Raw genomic sequence first — 16,977 nt, forward strand, 5'->3', positions numbered from 1 at the left:
AAATAAAAAATGACGAGGCACAAGGTAAATTTCATATCCAAAAGCTCCACTAGTTAGTAGTAGACAACTAAAATTAAAATTTATTGTAATTTGGAGCCAGTTTTCAGGTAGAAAATAATCCCTTTCGCACAATTTGGCACACTTTTGTGCCAAATTGTGCCAAACTGAGTTCTCACCTGGGTGTATCCTTACAAAATCCTTGATGTAGGCTTCACTGTTAGCCCAAATTCTATCAACTTTGGTAAATTTGTGGTCAAGGAGTGGATGAAGCTAATCAGTGGTGTCTGGCTGCATGAAATCATTGCTAGCATAGTGTTTTCCTCTGTCAAAAAAATAAAATATTTTGGCGAGAGTAAAAAAACATAATTTTTCCTCTGGTTTATTCCAATTTACTCAGGCTTAATGACAGATACAACACTTCTTATACTTGGAACACATTCTCTGAAGTCCCTAGATGTCCAAGGACACCAAGAACATGCATAGAACCTTTAGTAAAGTGTAGTAATTACACATTTACTATGGGTATGTCTTTTTAGGCGTTTTTTTTTTCCCTGAAAATATGCTGTGAGTGGAAGAGGTTAATGTGGGAGTTATAAGACAGATCCTTACAATAGTGCTGGGGGCCAGGGTAATTCCATCCAGGGTACCTATCTCATTAGATAGGGTGTCTCTAAGGTATTTTGGGCCCAGCACAATAACTTCAGTTTTATCAGAGTTTAATAAAAGGAAATTATGCGCCATCCAAGTTTTTATCTCTTTTAGACAGTCCTCCAGTTTAGTCAGCTGATTTAATTCATGTGGATGCATTGATAAGTACAGCTGCGTATCGTCAGCAAACCAGTGAAAATTAATTGAGAGTTTCCTGATAATGTGACCTAGGGGAAGCAGGTATAGGGTGAAGAGGACTGGTCCAAGTTCAGACCCTTGTGGAACACCATAACTGACTGCAGTAGTTGCTGAATCCTGAAACCTGATTGGAAATCCTCTAATCGGCTGTTACTGTGGAAAAAGTCACAGAGTTGTTTAGTAACTGCTTTCTCCAGAATTGGAGAGAAAAGGAAAATTTGATATTCGTCTGTAGTTGCCCAAAACTTCTGAATCCAGGGTTGCTTTTTTGAGAAGGGGTTTAATTACTGCTACTGTAAAGGACTGTGGTACGTAACCAGATAACAGCGACACATTGATCATGTCCAAGAGAGGCGCTAACAAGGGGTAGAGAGTCTTTGAGCAGCGTAGTTGGGATGGGGTCTAGGAGACAGGTGGACGCTTTAGAAGAGGAAATTATTGTACGAAGCTCATGAAGGCTAATGAGCGAAAAACTATCAAAGTGTATGTCTGGTCCTTCAGCTGCTAAGGTAAGAGATCATGACATACTTATCAAGTGCTGGGAAAATTGATGAAAAGGTTGTGTTCTAATGTTTCATTTCAGTCTATTAATTTTTTTTGATATATTGTAATTAAAGGCAAGAGCAAAAATTATTTTTTTGCATTTAATTTAGAATTTAACCATCTCAGAATTGTGCTTCAATTCAATGCAGAGCCTATTCCGTAGTTGCTGCATTATTGTCAGCATTTAAACAGTGCTGACTAAAATACATGGATTATTTTGACAGGCATACTGGTACAATGGCTTTATAGATTAAAATTGTGTTTCTTAAAATATCAAATACTCCATCTCCTCAACGCTTCTGTTGCCCCATGTTAATTTAAGAGAATAACCCAAAACACATCAAGGCTACCTTAAGCTTACGATAGCTTTATGTCAAGGAGTGTGGGGGAAAACAGGACCTAAACACAGATGGTAGCCACGGGGAGTTCAACAAAAAGTCTTCAAGTGAATCTACAAGTTAGTACAGTAGATTCATATGGATTCCTTATTTACCATTCTTATGCTTTCTCTCACACATCAACAGAAATACACACAGCATCTTTCATTCTGTGACTATTTTGAGGCAGTGAGGTTTTAACACAAATCTGTTAATAACACTGTTCTCCTCTCCCCCTGGTTATTGCATAATGTATCCAAGAATTTGTTATACCCTGTTGAGTCAGTTATAGATTGACTGTACTGACTTTGCATATATTAGGACAACAAAATATGTAATCTACACATATTTATACTGGTGCAGTATAAATCCTCTTCATGTATATTTTTCATGTGGACTATGTTGGTCCTTATAAGAACTGAGAAGCCTTAGAGGGTGGGTTGTTAAAGACAAGTTTGTGATTAGCATTGTAGACTTAAAACAGGAGGATAACCACACACCCACACACACACCTCTGAAGTCTTCTGGCTGCAGCCAAGATAACATAACTTGGAGATTTCCAGCCTGGGGAGATGTAGAAAACTATCCCTCCTTCATCTCAGTGGTGGTGGCATCCAGCACCAGCATGCCATTGATTGTGCAAAGCTGTGTAGTGCTGAGCTCTGAATACTTCTCAAATAAATCTAGCAGCACTTGTAGCTGTTCCAGGACATCAGAGTATAGAGAGATTTTGCAAAATGCGGTAATTGTCGCTCAAATCTGATAAACTCTATTTCTTGCTTTATTTTTTTCCATTCAGAGATACAAATATTCCCTTTTTTCTTGGTCCTTTGTTGATTTACACTAGACAGTGATGTAGATAGCAAACACTTATATTTTATGAGTTTCCTCTTCGTTCTTAATCTGCACTTCAGGACAGGCTGATCTCCACTCTTGGCAAGCTTTTGGTTTTCCTCATTGCTGTTGAAACTGCCAGTCCAGGGTTCAAATGTAGCACACAAATGAAGATTGTTCATGACGTAGATATGTTTTCTTTTTCTGGAAAATGGCACTTATGATTGTGTCTGCCTTGCATGATTTTGAATAGAATGACAATATCTCTTTCTTGCTTTGAAAATCATGATTCTCATTCTATTCCCTTAATAACTTTTGATAATGGAAAGACAACGTTCCTGTTTTATATGTCTGTGTGTGTACTACACTAGACTCATAACTAGCTCAGCTTGATACTTTGGAGAAGCCCTTTACTAATTTGAATCTTTACAAAGAACTAATCATGCCACTCTTACATACTTTCTGCACGGGAGGGTGTCGTTATCACTGTTGCCTCACAGCAAGAAGGTTATGGTTTTGTGTCCTTGCTCGGGCATGGGATCTTTCTGTGTGGAGTTTGTATGTTCTCCCTTTGCCTGCGTGGGTCCTCTGTGGGTACACCGGCTTCCTCCCACAATTCAATGACGTGTGGAGAGAGCAACCACACCTTGTAACAGCAAAATTTACACGTGCAATGCAATGCAGCAAAGTGGGGTGGCGCGGTGATACAGTGGTTAGCACTATCGCCTCACAGCAAGGAAGTTCTTGGGTCTTTCTATGTGGATTTTGCATGTTTTTCCTGTGACTGCAGGGGTTCTATCCAGGTACTCTGGCTACCACAGTCCAAAGACAGGTAAGAGGGGACTATGTTAATCAGTTACTCTAAATTGACCATAGCGCGAGAGTGAATGGTTGTCTGTCTATATGTGTTGGCCCTGCAATGGACTGGTGTCTCATCCATGGTGTACCCTGCCTCTCGCCTGAAGCTAGCTGGGATAGGCTCCAGCCCCCTGTGACCCTTAACAGGATAAGCGGTACAAAATGGATGGATGAATGAATGAATGGATGGATGGATGGATGGATGGATGGATCAAAATCTGACCGTAAAACAAGTAATTTTATAAGGGGTTGTGTGGTGCCCAAAATTATTTATCCACCATTTTACAGCTGCAACAGTAATACCTCAGTAGACCATGATTTACCCCAGCTAACTTTCTATGTTTTTCTATGCAGGTGTGGTGATACGCTATATTATAAGTTTTTAATGTCTGTCTGCTGTGGCAACAGGAATTTTCTACACTGTATTATAAGGATTTAATGTCTGTCTGCTGAAGCGGCAGGAATTTTCTACTGATGTTTTCCTGTCTTCTTCATCATATCGTGGTTTGTGGTAGTGTTAAAGGTGATTAAAATTTGTGGCATTACACTTTGGTGTTGCTACTGAGGCAAAAAATTAATCACAGTTTTAATCCATCATCCAACTGAATCCTTGAAACACCACAGAATTTGAACCCTTTTTTAGTACAATCCCAGCAGGGTTGGTTACTTGTTCTCACCACCCTCAGCAGGGAAATCTGGTGGATTTATTTTGTCTTTTTGATTTGTCCTCATACAACTCTTGCTCACTCACGAGGTCCATTAACCCCACATTTGGTGTCTGCCGCTGTGCACCATGTGGTGTAACCCATTTATGTCATTTGTTGAAGTAGAAAATAGGGTTGCTAGTTATAATGCAGTTGTTGTTCCGATAATAAAAATTGGTCAGGGCCATTTTTACATAGAAATGAGATTGTAAAGATTTTAGCATCAGCTCTGACCCCATAGAAGTTGCTGTTTCTAATTATCCGTCCAATTATTCATTTTACCTTGCACCTGGCAAGTTAAAGTACTGGTCTGTCAAATTCTGACATTTGCTTTCTCACATATTACTTCTCCAGATAATAATGTAGAGAAATTCAGTACCTGCTTGCATAAAGTTTCAAATTTGAATTTGTCCCCCTTGCAAAGTCTTTCACCAACCTTTGGGTTTCATTAAGGCTTTATTATTTATGTCTCTTTGGCTGTAGAAAGGTCCGTCTGTTGAACAAAAAAACACTTAACTCACACAAGGCACAACTTCCTTGGCCAGTACTGCTAGCTGTGTCTGGGAACCTCTCCATGCTGTCTATCAGTTCAGAAGAAAAAAAGCCTCTCATCTGATTGTTGCCTTATTTCATCCTTTATTTGAAAATGCATCACACTGCAGGGGAGCCAGTTACATTCAACTAGCTGTTATTCTCACTGTTTTATGAAAAGCAGTGATATATTAGCATGTTGGTAACTACCAGTCTGGTTCATTGTATTTTATTGTATTGTAAGGTATAATATTATATTAGTGTTTCATTGTCTTAACTATCCCATGGCTGGCATTGGAGGCTGATCAAGGGTCTACTTTCTTGTTTTCATTCCCTAGTGTTCAAGGCTCCTTCATTTAGGCGATTGGGGTTTGTAGCCAGGAGATATCCTGGGAAGTTAATTGCCTAAAGATGTGATTTATGAGGAAGAAGTCTTTATTTCTCCATTATATGGAGAAATCCTCTGTACACTGGTCAGGAGCATCGACTGGAGTAATTAACCAGAACTACATGTTTTTGATGGTGGGGGAAACCAGAGCATCTGGAGAAAACCCATGGGGAGATCATCCAAACTCCACACAGAAAGGATCTAGAACCTTCTTGCTGCGAGGCAGCTATGTCATTGTGTTTTATATTTTCATATAGGCATGTATGAAAAAAAAAAAGTGCTATAAAAATCGAGCAGGCAATCAACAAAGTATATAAACTTAGTGCACTGTTCAAATGACAGGAACTGCAGTTGTTTGAAGTACTTACAGTTTGGAGAACTTTGAGGAACTCCTCAATCCCACCAAGACGTACTCCATGCAGGAGACAGAGTTTGGGGAGTGCTTGGGAGGGGAGGGGGGGGGTCGTCCAATCTCCGGGGCAGAAGTCGCAAGCAACTCCGCTCCGGGGGTGGATGAGATCTGCCCTGGATATCTCAAGGCTCTGGATGTTGTGGGGCTGTCCTGGTTGACACGTCTCTGCAACATTGCGTGAACATCAGGGGCAGTGCCTCTGGAGTGGCAGACTGGGGTGGTGGTCCCCGTCTTTAAGAAAGGGGACCAGAGGGTGTGTTCCAACTATCAGGGGGATCACACTCCTCAGCCTCCCTGGTAAGATCTACACCAGAGTATTGGAGAGGAGGGTCAGGGCGATAGTCGAACCTCAGATTGAGGATGAGCAGTGTGGTTTTCGTCCCGACCGTGGAACCGTGGATCAGCTCTTCACCCTCGCCAGGGTGCTGGAGGGGGCATGGGAGTTTGCCCAACCAGTCCACATGTGTTTTGTGGATCTGGAGAAGGCTTACGACCGTGTTCCCAGGAGCACCCTGTGGGGGGTACTCCGGGAGTATGGGGTGGATAGCCCTTTACAAAGGGCTATTTTGTCGTTCTACCGGAGGAGCGAGAGTAAGTCGGACTTGTTCCCAGTGAGGTTTGGACTACGCCAAGGCTGCCCTTTGTCACCGGTTCTGTTTATAACCTTTATAGTCAGAGTTTCTCAGCGCAGGGGGTGGAGGGGTGGAGGGGGTCGAGTTCGGGGGCAGGAGGGTGTCGTCTCTGCTGTTTGCAGATTACGTAGTCCACTTGCTGGGACAGTTTGCAGCTGAATGCGAAGTGGCTGGGATGAGAATCAGCACCTCCAAGTCTGAGGCCATGGTCCTCAGCTAGAAAAGGGTAGTTTGCCCACTCCAGGTCGGGGGAGGTCCTACCTCAGGTGGAGGAGTTTAAGTATCTTGAGGTCTTGTTCTTGAGTGAGGGTAGGATGGAGCGGGAGATTGACAGGCGCATTGGGGCGGCGTCCGCGGTGATGCGGGTGCTAAACCAGTCCATTGTGGTGAAGAGGGAGCTTAGCCAGAAGGCGAGGCTCTCGATTTACCGGTCAATCTACGTTCCAACCCTCACCTATGGTCATGAACTTTGGGTAATGACCGAAAGAATGAGATCGTGAATACAAGTGGCTGAAATGAGTTTCCTCCGCAGGGTGGCTGGGCTCTCCCTTCGAGATAGGGTGAGAAGCTCAGTCATTCGGGAGGGGCTCAGAGTAGAGCCGCTGCTCCTCCATGTCGAGAGGAGTCAGTTGAGGTGGTTCTGGTGAGGATGCTCCCTGGACGCCTCCCTCGGGAGGTATTCCAGGCATGCCCAACCGGGAGGAGGCCCTGAGGCCGACCCAGGACACGCTGGAGGGATTATATCTCTCAGCTGGCCTGGGAATGCCTCAGGATTCCCCCGGAAGAGCTGGTTGAAGTGGCTGGGGAGAGGACAGTCAGGGCTTCCTTGCTGAGGCTGCTGCCCCCGCGACCCGGACCCACTGGATAAAGCGGAGGACGTCGACGACGGTTGTTTGATCAAAGTGCAATGTGTAACCTAACATCATAAATTTTGCATTGTGGTACAACAGAGCTGCCTTGCCCTACGGGAATACATTTATGTCATGTAGACTAGGGCTGTTCGATTTTGCCCAAAAATAAAACCCCATTTTCTTCTCTCAAAATCTGATTTTCGAACACGATTATGATTATTTTGTGAAATGACAAAAGGCAAAGAAATTATTTCAAACATGCTGTGTTTTTATTGACCATTTTGCAATTGATTTCCCCATCGGGATTTGAGAGCAAACTTTGCTCTTCTTCAACAAAAAATCCCTCAAGGGAGTCATATAAAGAAAAATTAATGAACTTTTGCCATCTGGCTTTGCTCAATGCTATCTTCTTGGAGGCCTCTTGTAAACAACAACAACAAGAAAAAACCAATCCCTTTGGGATTAAGAGGAAAACCTCACTTTCATCCCCTTGATTAAACAAAAATGAATTAGTAAAGTGCAAAACTTTAACTTATTGTAAAATAAAGTTTGAAGAAAAAATATCATTTGTATCTCTGAGACAAAAATCAACACTTGCAAACATAAGTTATTTGCATGATATACCCTTGCTTTAAAAAATCAAAAACAAAGGACATTATCTAATTAAAATAAACTGGGTCTTTGCATGCTAAATAATAAAATAACCCATGAAGGAGGGAGATGTGCGCTATGTCAGTCAGTCATTAGTTATTCACATTTGCAAGTTGTGTGGTCCACTCTGCAACACACTGCAGCCATTCCAATGGATGGTTTTTCTGGAGGTGTTGAAATAAATTAGTTGTGTTGCTTTTAACTGCCACTGACTTAAGACAGATTTTACAACACTGAATACTTTGCTTTTCATCTGAAGAGTTGAAGCTGAACCACTTCCACACAACGGACTTGCTCTTCTTTTTGGCAACTAAATCCAACGTCGAAATATTTGTTTACAATGTGTAGGAAGTGCGCGATGGGAGGACAGAGGCGGAAGTCACTACGGCAACCAAGCGCACCCCAGACACATGAACGGGGCTCTACCGTAATTACCCTAGTTAAAGTGAAAAATCGATTTTACGAGTTTTACGTTTTTAACATCATCCTAACTTTACGATTTAAAATCGATTAATAACAGACCTAATGTAGACCTCAACAAAATATATATTATCTAGTGGAGAAGAGCGTGAAATCATCCAGCTCATCCACATATCTCATTGAATTCCCATTGCCTTTTTCCACCAACTTAAATACATTTTTCCTGAGCCTCATTCCTTACTTTCACTTTTAAAAAAAGAGGCTGATTTGTTTATTTTGCTGGCTGAAGTCTTTGTGTTTGGTTGCCTTGCAGATAATGAGATACTTAATGGGAATAAATGGCTTTGTTACTGCACCGGTTTGTTTTTGCAAAAACGTAGGAAACAAGGCAAAGGCTTCCTCTGACTTGTGACTGTAAATGGGAAAATCTCAAGAGTAGATGAGATAGAAGCGGAGGTGAAGAATGAGGTGCATAATAAGAGTGTGTGTGCTTCAGTGTGATAAGTGAAGAAATTGTTTGGTGCTCTCTGCCCTTTCATCTTGAAAAAGCAGTTAGTTTCACTGTCCTTGTTTTTTTCCATGCTGTAAATTTTAAATTATGATCTTGATGTTTCCCTCCCCATTGTAATTTAATGGGAAACAGGCTTACTTGATGACATGTAAAATTAACTTTGCAGGCTTAATTTGATCTGGTTACCCCATAACATATAACAAATAGACTGCCCAGGTGTTGTAAGGCTCAGAAGATGAGTCTCCATAGTTCTAAGGAGCAAAACCCAAAGTGGTTTGGTTTATTTAGATACATCAAAATATGATGTGAACAGCTTTCAGATAGTGTTATCTTTTTATTTTCTACTCTGCTCACGTCTTTGGCTCATAACATCAACTCATGACTGAAATGAGAAATGAAAAGCTTTTTCATGATGTCATTATACTTTCAGCAGGAGGAGCCCATCTTCTTGTACTAAAAAAGAACAAGAAAAAAAAAGGTTCAGTCAGGAGATATTGCCCTATTGCCCATTAAAAAAGAAATGAAACAGAGGAAACAAGCACCTTGGTACAATTCTAAAACCCACAACAGCTTAAACAAAACCACAAAAACTGGTGCGAATATGGTGCTCCTCCAAACTGGAAGAGTCACATGCAATTTGGCAAGATAGCCTTCAAACTTATTGGAAAGCCTTAAAAAAGTAGAGCAGCCTACTACTCAGCATGAATAGAGGAACACAAGAAGAACCCAGGGATCGTCTTCAGCACTGTAGCAAGATTGACAGAGAGCCACAGCTCTATTGAGCTAAGTATTTCTGTTTCCCTGAGTAGCAATGACTTCATGAACTTTTTAATGGCAAAATTCTTTTTAATGAGAAAATTCTTCTCCTCCTGCCATCAGCTGACACCACGTCATCTATAATCTCAGAAACCTTAGAGGCAGCTGTAGAACCAGACATATACCTGGATAGCTTTTTCCCATTGACCTTCAGAAACTTAGTACAACGATCTCCTCTAAACCATCCACCTGTCTCCTAGACCCCATCCCAACTACGCTGCTTAAAGACTCTTTACCCCAAGTTAGCGCCTCTCTCTCAGATATGATAAATGTGTCACTGTTATCTGGTTACATTCCACCGTCCTTTAAAGTAGTGGTTATTAAATCACTTCTCAAAAAAACAACTCTGGGTCCAGAAGTTTAGGCCAACTACAGACCAATATCAAATCTTTTTCTCTACAAAATTCTGGAGAAAGCAGTTACTAAACAGCTTTGTGATTTTCTTTACAGCAACAATTTATTAGAGGATTTCCTGGCATCAGATGAGGGACTCAATTCTGGCCAGTCTTATTAGATCTTAGTGCAGGTTTTGATACCATTATCTAATTACAGAGACTGGAACATGTCATTGGTATTGAAGGAACTGCACTGAACTGGTTTAGGTCATATTTACTTGGTCAATCTCAGTTTGTACTTCCTAATGATATTCCTCTGAAACCACTACAGTCAGCTAGGGTGTTCCACAAGGATTCGTGCTTGGACCAGTCCTCTTCACTCTGTATCCACTAGATCATATAATAAGGAAACACTCAATTAATTTTCACTGCTATGCAGATGACATGCAGCTGTACTTATCAATGCATCCACATGAAACAAATGGAGGCCTGTCTATCGTTAATAAAAACATGGATGACCCACAATTTTCTGTTATTAAACTTTGACAAAACTGAAGTTATTGTGTTGGTCCCAAAACACCTTAGGAACACCTTTTTTGACCTTGGATGGCATTACCCTGGCCCCCAGCACTACTGTAAGGAACCTAGGCGTTGTCATTGATCAAGATCTGTCCTTTAACTCTCACGTCAAACAATTCTCCAGGACTGCTTTCTTTCATCGACATAACATCACTGAGATCAGACAGATGATCAAAAGGATGCAGAAAACTAGTCCATCCTTTTGTCACTTCTATGCTAGATTACTGCAATTCCCTCCTATTGGGCTGTACTAATATTGACTAGAACTGCGATGAGAGACCATACCTCTCCTGTACTGGCTTCTCTGCTTCCTCTTAAATTCAGAACAGAATTCAAAATTATTCTTCTAACATACAAAGCCCTCAACAATCAGTCACCTTCATATCTGACAGAGCTCACAGTCCCCTACTATCAGCTCAGACCCTTCGCTCCCAGGACGCAGGGTTACTTGTGTTCCCTCGAGTCTCAAAAAAGTAGAATGGGAGCCAGAGGCTTTATTATCAGGCTCCCCTCCCAGTTTCAGTCTGGGATGCAGACATCCACTATATGTTTAAGAGCAGCCATAAGACCTTCCTTTTTGATAAAGCTTAAACCTGGTTTATGCTTCTGTGTCGCGTTGACGCCGTACCTACGCCGTCACTACGCTGTCACTGAGCATTTATAGTTCTGCATCGAGGGAAAGCGTTGCTCTGCAATTCACCGCCAAGCCGCAAGAGGGGGAGGTGGCTTTGTTTTTGTATTGTTTACGGGGGGCTCTTGTTGGATTCCTTGGTTTTCTTCCGGTCACAGACAACAATTCACACGCGAACAGGAGTTGTAGAGGTGGTCGTACTTGCGCACCTCATCGATCATCCTTTCTTCGGCTCGGTCCATTTTTTCTTGGAGCTTTCCCCACAGAAACTTTGAAAATGGCGGTGTTGTTGTTGTGCTGCGACCATAGGGCTGCGACTGAACCGGAAATTACGTTCTGAGCGGACCAATCACAGTCCTCGACGTTCACGTCACCACGTGTCGACGTGATGCGTAGTCGGGATTTTTTGGAGCCGCGCATCCGGCTACGGTGTAGGGTCCTCGTAGGGGTCTCGACGCAGAAGCATAAATCAGGCTTTAAAATTAGGGCTGGCTGAGACTAGCCCTTAGTTATGCTGCTATAGGCTTTGACTACCGGGGATCTCCCTTGGTGCACTGGGCTTCTCTCTCCTCTTCGCTGTCCTCCTATACTTGTATGTGTTACTAACTCGTCTTTTCCTCCAGAGCCCTTGTGCTTCCCCACTTCCCGGATCCCTGACTGATGCTGCTGCTGGTGATGGCTACAGACCTGAAGAGACTAAAGCTGCCACCCTTAGCATCATCTGTTCATGTCCCCATCTGTCCATCATTCTCTTCCCCTTTCTCCCCCTCTTTATCTCTGCCCCTCTCTTTCCTTCCGTATATCTGTCTTTCTCCATTATCTCTCTGTGTGTCTGCCCAGCTCTCCTGCTCTCTGTCCCCTCAACCGGCCAAAGCAGATGGTCATTGCCATTGAGCCTGGATCTGCTCGATATTCCTGCCTGTTAAAAGGAAGGTTTTCACTGCTGCTGTTGCAGGATGTGCTTGCTCATGGAGAATTGTTGGGTGTAAAATCTTTGAAGGAGTGTGGTGCTAGACCTGCTATACTTTTAAAGTGTCATGAGATTACTTTTGTTGTGATTTGGTGCTATACAAATAAAATTGACTTGACTTTCAGTTTAAATGACAGCTGCATGTGAAGAAGTCAACTGGAATAACATAATCAGGTTATGAAATGCCTTCCGTCTTTCAGTCATAAAGCTAAATGAGATGTATACAGGTCTTGGAATATTTTTTTAATGGAAATAAAGATTCATTGCTGAGCACAACTTGGCACAGGAACTGCCAACTTTGCTGGAAAAAATGTGAGAAATTGAAATTTATTTCATAATCAAAATAATCAGTATTTTTTGTAAGAAATAGAGTTCAGAAACTTTTGCCATCTTAATTCTGAACCAGCTCATCCCGCACCATGCCAATGCTGTAACCACCACCACAAGTAAATTCTCAGCCTGTGGGGGACACTGGATATGAAGGAAATAGCTTTTGACGATGTTTAGTGATAGCAAGTGCAGGTGCGGAGAGTCAGACACCAAAGAGGGAATCATGCTTTTTGCCCTGTGACAATCTTCTATTATTGTGCAATGACAAAGCTATTCATTGTTTGGGCTTGACCCTAAGGCTATAGATTGCATTCAGGGATTGAGAGAGAAAAAGAGGGCTTTTTAACTTGGGACTGAATAAGCATGGCTCCTGCCATACATCAGCTTCTCCCTCCCCAGGGGACTCAGAGCCTAGGGATTTATGTAAGGGACAACATAGACTGCACAGCAATGGAGGAATTACTAAGATGCCTGCAAATTCATTGTATGCCTATGTTTGTTGCTTGCGTTAATGTTATTAATACATTTGTATTCTTTTAGAATTTACAGCAGGCGCTGTTGGGTGCATAGAGATGGAAATGATCAAGACACAGGAAGTGGTTCCCTCCAGTAAACATGTGGGTACAGGATGGGCAGGGCAGAGGACATTATGTAATAGAGTGGGGTCCAGGCACTATGATGGGGGATGGAGGCACAGAGGTTGTGTACTATTATTAGTGAGAATGTATGGGGCAGGTGTCAGGCTGCAGTAACCATCAACATCATGCTGGCCAGTTTTCACGACATTAACAAATATAGACATTAAAATTTACTAAAGGAAAAATGTGTGTCAAAGTACAGTTCTAAATGAAAAATTGGGTTGTGGCAGAGATATTCTATTCTTCTATAGATGGTAAGAGATTGGATATCAATTGGGATTATTAGAATCCGGTACCAATACTGACATTACTTCAGAGAATCATGTCAAAACTGAAAATATGTATCAGGATTGGATCAAAATTGAATGTGGTTTGATGCACCCTTACAAATGGAATTACAGGCCTAAGAAAACATTTAGTTTGTTTCTTAATCACTTCAACATGTTTTTCTTTTAAAATGTGAATAAGGACACGAGAATGTTAATTCTGTCTAATATTGTGACTCATCAGTCAAAATAGTCACAATTAGATATTTTTTCCAAATTGTTCAGCCCTACTCATCATCTACAGCATGAGTACACATCCAAAATTCCCCCCAAAGCCAGCTGGGATCCATTGAACCTTGTAAAGCATGAACGACCAAGGGAAAGCGAGATGTATACCAGATCACGTGTCAGAAAAATGTATAGCTTACAATGCTGTTGTGGATTTGTGGTTCCTGTTTTACTCTGTTTGAGCCTCTCTCATACTATTGCTGAATGTGCAGAATGACGAATGATGTAAACGTCATGTTTCAGAGATAAGTTAGTAAAAATCTTGTCTACAGAAAAGTATGTCATGACTGGAAACAGTCTGTTTTTGGTGAGCATTTCTCCTCCACTGTTGGCTTCAATATTTGTTTGTGCCAAGGAAAGATAAGCAGATGGAAAGAAAATGCAACATGGAAACAGTATGCATGATAAAAAGAGTTGTGTTTGAAAATTGCTGGTGGTATCTCTGTAACAGTGCTTTTTGCATGTTTAGCTGTCAAGGTCATGCAAAATATTCTGGCCAAAGACACACAAAGACACTTACACAGCAGCTTTGGATGGGAACCAAGCACACGAGCATAGGCATACAGTACATACAGAGACACAAATAACCCCTGATTCCTGTTATGAGGATCATGTTGGTCACATTGGATAGATAACTGCTATTTAGAGCAATCAAAACTTGGTGTGAGGCGGCAACATACATTATTATTGGAAGTGTTCACCCCAAATGGAAACTAGACCACACAGCTCTGATTCATCTTTGAGTCTTACCTCATAACTATGAAAGTTACCTACATTAATCAGGCCCTTCCACTTTGTTGTCCTCTTCTCTCTTTAGCATCCAAATCCTTTTTCCAGGTAGTCTGTGTTTATTTTCTCAGTAAGAGTACATAGACCTCAAACAAGTTGTCCAGTGCTTATGGTTAATATTCGTCCAGAAATCTGTCTTTTGAAAATGGAACGATCACCCACTGTAGCTGTAGATTTGAAAAGGTACTTGAAAGGTATTCTTCCTCCCAGAAAGGAAATATGTTTTTTTGTTTTAAATATATGTGTATATCTATATTTATGTCTATACTCTCTCTCTCTCTCTCTCTCTCTCTCTCTCTCTCTGTCAGTCGATTAAAAAAATGAATCAGATTAATTGCATGGTTGTCCATAGTTAACTCACGATTAATCACATATTTTTTATCTGCTCTAAATCTAAATCTACCTTACCTGATATTTTTAATTTTTTTAAATTAATCATATCAACATGGGAGTAGGCAAACAGTTGCTTTCTGCAAATGCAGCATGTCATATATATATATGTGTGTGTGTGTGTGTGTGTGTGTGTGTGTGTGTGTGTGTGTGTGTGTGTGTGTGTGTGTGTGTGTGTTTGTGTGAATATATGTATGTAAGATATTTTATATCCATCTATCTATCCATCTATCTATCTATCCATCTATCCATCTATCCATCTATCTATCTATCTATCTAATGTCTCTCTCACCCTTTCAGGGTGGTTCCTTTGTCGTCATCTCACCCGGGTCCTCTACCAGAGGCCTGGGAGCTTGAGGGTTCCACGCAGTATCTTAGCTGTTCCTAGGACTGCGCTCTTCTGGATTGAGGTGTCAGCTGTTGGTCACCGCCCTGAGTGCTCTTACTACCCACAGGGAACTTCCACATCCATTCTAGCTTTTCTTTTAACCCCTGATATTTCTTAGCCTTCTTCCTGACGTTGGCACCAGCTGGTACATGGCCACATCTATCACCGCTGCCCTCTTTTGCTCCTTGTCCACCACTACTATGTCCGGTTCGTTTGCCAGTAGCTGTTTGTCAGGCTGGAAGCTAGAGTCCCACATTACCTTAGCGCTGTTGTTCTCAACCAATTTTAGTGGTATGTCTAATTGGGATTTGGGTACTTCTAGTCCATACTTTGTACAGATATTTCTGTGCACTATCCGTGCCACTTGGTTGTGCCTCTCCATGGGTGCTCTTGCGGCTAGCATTTTACACCCTGCTACTATGTGTTGGAGTGTCTCAGGATCATCCGTACACAGCCTCCACCTTGGGTCTGGTCTAGTGTGGTCCCCTCTATGGCTATTGTGCTTAGGGCCTGCTCTGAGTGCCTCTGTGCTGTCTTTCAGTCCACCATGTTCCAGCCATTGGTAGGTCTTCTTGATATCAGTCACTTCCTCAATCTGGTGGTTGTACATGCCATTTAGGGGTTTGTTCATTCATGCCTGCTCCTCTCCCTCCTCACTCTCATCCAGTTTCAGCTGTCTGAGGCATTCACTGAGCAGCTTTTCCTGAGTGACTTCTAGATGTACTCTTGGATTTTCGATGTTTCATTCTGGATAGTGGCTCTGATGCTTGCTAGTCCTCATCCTCCCTTTTTATGCTTAGTGTACAGCTGCAGGATGCTGGACTAAGGGTAAACCGCTCTGTGCATGGTGAGGAACTTTATGGTCTTGATGTCTGTGGCTTCTGTCTCCTCCTTTGGCCAATTTATGATCCCAGCAGGATATCTGATGACCAGCACTGCATATGAGTTGATGGCCCAGGCCTTGTTCTTACCATTCGGCTGACTTTGCCGTACTTGTCCATTTTCATTAGCCTGTGAGATCGCAAGTTACTTGTAGCTGCTCTGGATGTCTCCTGTATTTCCCTCTGGTAGGTTGACCCCTTCAGTTTGGATCATCTTGCCTCTCCTTGATACCATCCGGCTTCATTTGTCGAATCCAAATTGCATCCCTATGTCGGTGCTGTAGATCCTGGTGGTGCGAATCAGTGAGTCAATTTCTTGCTCATTCCTGGCATACAGCTTGATGTCATTCATGGAGAGCAGGTGGCTGATTGTTGTCCATAATTAGTATCTATAATCACTCTTTGTGATGATCTGACTGAGGGGATCCAGGCCTATGCTGAACAGTAGCGGTGACAGTGCATACCCTCGGTGGAGGGGTGCACATTTGATGTTAGCTTTGGCTTAATTTGGCTTTGAGTTGGGTTCTAGGGTTTTCTTCCACATCCCCATCGAGTTTCTGATGAAGTCTCTCAGTTTACTGTTGATGTTTAACAGTATCCATGAGTTGTAGGCTTTCTTGTGATCAATCCAAGTGGTGCACAGGTTGGTCTGTCTGCTCTTACAATCTTGGGTGACTATTCTGTTGACCAGTAGCTTGGCTCCTCGGGTGTTAGTGCCAATTCCTTTCTGAGCCCCGTTCATGTATTGACCCACGTGGTTACTGATCTTAGCCGCTATGATACCTGACATGAGCTTTCATGTTGTGGAGAGGCAGGTTATTGGTCAGTAGATGGATGGGATAGGTCCTTCTGGGTGTTCTTCATAATCAGGACTGTCCTGCCCTGGGTTAGCCTCTCTGGGTGCACCCCATCATTTTGCAGCTGGTTCATCTATGCTGCAAGGCATGGAGTTCAGTTAGCTTTTTCAGCCAATATGTGTGGATCATATCAGGGCCCCTGCTGTCCAGCTCTTTGTCTTTGACACTCTGTCTTGGATGTCTGCCATTGAGATTGTTACTGGTTCTTGTTCTGGAAAGTTTCTGTGGTCAGTTCTTTGGTCCACTGGCCATCGTGCATCA

The 16,977-nt window shown here is 42.3% G+C and overlaps 1 protein-coding gene across 4 annotated transcripts in view; it reads left to right on the top strand.

Annotated features, from left to right (window-relative positions):
* slc2a4rg (SLC2A4 regulator) overlaps positions 1 to 16,977 on the top strand; it is a 63,012-nt gene that overhangs the window by 11,457 nt on the left and 34,578 nt on the right. The gene's annotated exons all lie outside the window — the stretch shown is intronic.

Source organism: Aulostomus chinensis, chromosome 9, assembly GCF_037954235.1.
Source record: "Aulostomus chinensis isolate RoL2024-O1b breed Wild chromosome 9, RoL_Achi_v1.0, whole genome shotgun sequence".
Lineage (NCBI taxonomy): Eukaryota > Metazoa > Chordata > Actinopteri > Syngnathiformes > Aulostomidae > Aulostomus > Aulostomus chinensis.